Below are 4,864 nucleotides of genomic sequence, written 5' to 3' on the forward strand. Positions count from 1 at the left end.
GAGGGGAGAGGAAAAGGGAGACAGAAACAAACACAGATGCTAATACAGAGACAGAGACAGACAGACACAGAGATGAACAAAGAGAGACAAAGACAGGCATCGGGGAAGACAGAAAGAGAGAATGATAAAAGTCCCTGTATTTTAAAGCTGAAACAAGAAAAGGAAAAAAGGAACGTAGGAGTTAATCAAATGAAGCTGTTCTCGCAGAAGATGAACAAGCCTTTTCCGAATCCTCGCTCGTTCCTTGGCTTCGGCGAGCAAGAAAAATGATTCCGTAACAATTGCATTTGAACAGAATAAAAAATCGCGTCACCGGGCCCCAAGTATGCAAAAGGCCAAAAAAGAGAACAATGAGCTAATAATAATGAGATGACAATGTTGTTTCAAATGTTTAAAGAAAATTTTGATTTCCTCGAATTTTCGGTGATCTGTGCAAAACTTTCCCCATTTTTTTTTATTTTTTGTTATTTTGAAATAGCTACTTAGAGGGATGGTGATAAAATAGAGAGAGCAAAGAAAAAATTTTTTATACAAGTAAAAGTAAAAATCCTGCATTTAAAGCTATCTTTTCTCAATGAACCTGTCTACCGAGTTATGTAATAGATAAAGATAGCTATTTAAGTGAAAAGGTGATGCGTCTCACAACTCAGATCATCGTAATATTGTCACCCCACGGAAATTTTTTTTCCCTTTTACAAGTCACATTTTTTTCTTTTTTTTTTCCCTTTTTTTACCAAACCCTGTTATTGGTTATTGGTAATTCCATTTTCGTCTTTATCTTGGGCCTTTCTTTTCCTATCTTTTCTTCCTTTCTCTTATCATCTCCTTTCCCGTTTTTCTTCATTTTTTTCTAAAGAAAACCCGGGTTTTGGCTGCAAAAAAGATGAAGGTTTTTTTTATCTATTTTTTGATATTTTTCTACCTATTTATCTACATATCAAACTGTTATTTATCTATCTCCTATCTAGTGCCCGGCTATCAATCTGTCTTTTCTATCTCTCTGTCGGGTCATCTTATATATATTTATCTATCTTTTTCCCTTTTTTATTCTTTTCATCTATGATGTGGAGGCCTGAAGCCCAAACCGAAAAAAAAAGATTCAAAATTTTTAAAACCAAACGTACGTCCTGGTGCAGTGGAAAGCACGGTCGCCTCTTTCCGACAGGCTCGGGTTCGACCCCCGTGGAGGCAAATTTTCGTCATTTTAGTATCTCTTTCATCTTGTTTGCAGTGTCATGAAATAAAAAAAAGACCTCCCCCCTCTCTCTTTTTCCCTTTTTTTTTTCTTTCTCTTGTCCCCCTCTCCTCTCTCTTTTTTCTCTCCCTCTGTGTTCTCTCTCTTTTCTCTCTCCCCCCCCCTCCCTCTCTCTCTATTTTGTGTGTGTATGTAAATATATAAATAATTTATTATATTATATATATATATATATATATATATATATATATATATATATAATTTAATAATATATATATATATAATATATATATATATAATAATATAAATATATATAACAATATATATATATAAATAATATATATATATATATTGTATATATATATATATATATATATATATATATATATATTATATATATATTATATATAATTATATAATAAAAAATATTTTAAACAAATATACATATAAATTTTTAAATTTTATTTTAAAAATTTTTTTTAATCGTTAATTCCGATTTTTTGGGTTTTTTTTTTGATTTTTTTTTTTTATCCTTCTTTATCCCTTTTTTCAGTTTTTTTTTTTTTTTTTTTTCCCCACCCTACTTTTTTATTATCTTCCTATCTCTTTTTCCTGGAAGGGAAAGAATCATGAGGAATCTGGGTTTTTTTCCCTTCCTTTCCCCATGTTTTCGTCTTCGCCTTGGGAAAAACCTTGTTTCTGTCATTTCGACGCGTTTTTTTTTTTTTTTTGCCCCTTTTTGTTTGTTAGCGCTTTTCTGTATTAAATTTTGCAATGTTAATCTCTCTCGCCTGTTTTCTAAAAAATTGATTTTTTTGGTTTTTACACATTTTTTACTTTCGCATTTTCGCATTTAACACGTTTCCTTCTTGTTCCCTTTCATTCCTTTATTTTCTTTTTTGGCGCGCTTTTCGTATTTTTTTTTTCCTTTTTTTCGCATATTTATTGAATTTCACGAATTTTTTTTCCGTATTTTTTTTTGTCCTCGCCTTTATTTTTTTTTATTGGGGCGTTTCTCACATTTTTATTCAATTTTTTTCGCACTTTTGAAGCATATATACGTATATTTCCCCAAAGGGGAGATATTTGATTTGCCGTCCTACCTGAAATAGGAAAGGATTGAATTTTCATGGACTATCATAGCACATGGCCTAAACACCCAAAAGTACAAACACATCATAAAAATACACAAAGGGGAAAAAAAATGATCCCGGGCGTCTTTTTTTTGCCCGGGGGTTTTTATGTCTTTCAGCCCCCGGGGGAGGGTTTCAACCAGAGGGAGCACTTTTGTCCCCTTTTTCAGATTCGAACTCCCATCGGGGTTTCAAACCGTACCCTCTCGGGCCCCGGTGTCGAGGGGGAAAGGAAAAGGGTTGGGGGGGGAAAAAAATTTATGCCCCCCGGTTCAATATTTTTCCCCCGATTTTTAGATCCCTGTGGGAACTAAAAAACACCCCAGTCATTGGGGTTCATTTATGTTTAATTGTTCACTGTCAAAAATTGTACTTCTTATAAGTATTATTTTACATTTAATTAAAGGGAAATGAACCTTAATAACTTTTTTTATTTACTTTTAAGTACCATCCCCGTACTGCGCCCCGGGGGGTTCCCCACAGCATAGCCACCTGGGGGTAGTCGGTCACTCCAAAATGCTTGTCATGGGGGCTCGTGACTCATCTCGTAAGGACCGCCATTTGCATATTATCTTGTATAGGAAAAATTCCCCTTTTCATATTTTTAAATCCAATTTTTTTTTCTTTCCCGTTTAAAGTTTTTTATATTTTCAAAAAGGCTGGACAGAATCAACGGGCAAACCCAGAATTTGTCGAGACACGCTCCCCTAAGAACAATGTCTATCGAATCTTTGCAAACATCTTGCGGGCTGTAGATTTGTGATTTTGTTTGTTTGTTTGTTTGTAAAATACATGGATATGAAAAAAAATCGTTTTATCCCCTTTTTTTAAAATGGCATCTCGTAATGAAAAGCCAAGGAAGACCATGCTTAACGAGATCAAAAGAACCGACAATGGGCAAACAATGTGCACCAGAAACAGGGGCCCAAAAAGAAAACAGGATAATTCTTATTATAATAATGGAATAATACGGCAATAAAAGTAATAATAAGATGATAGTAATAACGATTATAAAAATGATCATGATAATATAAAAGATATAGTAATAATGTGATAATAATTAAAAAAAATTTTTAAAATAATAATGTGAAATAAAATAACTATAATAATAGTAATAATAACAAGGACAATAATAATGATGTAAAGAAAACATTGTTAATATTATAATGAAAATTATAATAATAATGAAAATGATGATAATGGTGATGATGTCCATTTAATAAAACACAACTGTCATAGATAATAAAATAAAAAAAATGATGATTAAAAAATAGTGATATTACCTTTAAACTTTCCCAAAGTCCTCTATAATGAGATAACAAAATTTTAGACAATTATGTGGTTTTAAGGTGATAATGATTTGTAAAGACAATGCTGATTGATTTTGATAAGGCGAAAAAATATCAGATTTTATTGGAATGAAATGAATTTTTACTAAGGGAATTTAATGATGTTAATAAAAACAATGTAAGTATGGTGATAATTACGATGGTGCGATATTCAAAGAAATGAAAAGGTTACGATAATAACGATAGCGATCACTTTTATTATCAAGAATGAACTTACAGCACATTAAGAATAGTTTTTGGAGTTATGGAAATAAAGAAAAATTTTACTCAGCGAAAATTTAAAGAAAGTACAAAAACAATATGACAGCGACATAAATGATCAGGGGGAAGAAGAAATGAAGAAACGGAGGGGAAAAGGAAATGGGAAAGAAGAAAATGAAGAAAAAAACGGATAGATAAATTCATGACATAATAGATAAATGGATAAATATACATAAAAATATTATATATATATATATATATATATATATATATATATATATATATATATATATATATATATATATATATATAAACGAAGATAGGTTAAAGACTAATATTCAGAGAAATGAGATTCAGTATAAACAGATAGATCGCAGGAAAATAGATATATAAAAGAGGGGAGGGGGGTATTATCAAAGGTTATATTTCGTGGCGTCAATGTTTATATTCCGAATGCCAAGGGGGTGGGTGAGGGAGGAGAGATACACAGAGGGAGGGAGAGATAGACAGAGAGAGGGATGGAGAGGGAGAGTAATAGATAAATAAATATTCCAGTGAAATTCCATTTGTTGCAGTGGATATTCTTGCTGTGACATGCTGTTTATTTGCTTCTAGATTTAAAATCCGCGTGTAAACCCACAGCCATGCAAATTCTTAGTCTCTTATTTTTGAGCGAAGAGAAAAGATAGTGTCAGGCACTCTGCTTCCTCTAGTAGCAATTGCCGTTTATTTCTTCTCCATCTCTGTATGTCTGGAGGGAAAGGGGATAAAGCGGCTGTTACTGTACCTACATTTGTTTTCATTTTATGTAGAATTATGTCTCACTTACCAAAGAACGAAGAGCTATTCAATAAAATAGTTTCCCCCTATTAAAAAAATATATATATTTATTCTGAATTAAAGGGGCAAACTACAAAGTTTTCTCGATTTTTTTAAAACACCTAGCATTCAAATATACAGTAATCTGACCCGCAGATTTTTTGTTA

Source organism: Penaeus vannamei, chromosome 3 (genome assembly GCF_042767895.1).
Source record: "Penaeus vannamei isolate JL-2024 chromosome 3, ASM4276789v1, whole genome shotgun sequence".
NCBI lineage: Eukaryota > Metazoa > Arthropoda > Malacostraca > Decapoda > Penaeidae > Penaeus > Penaeus vannamei.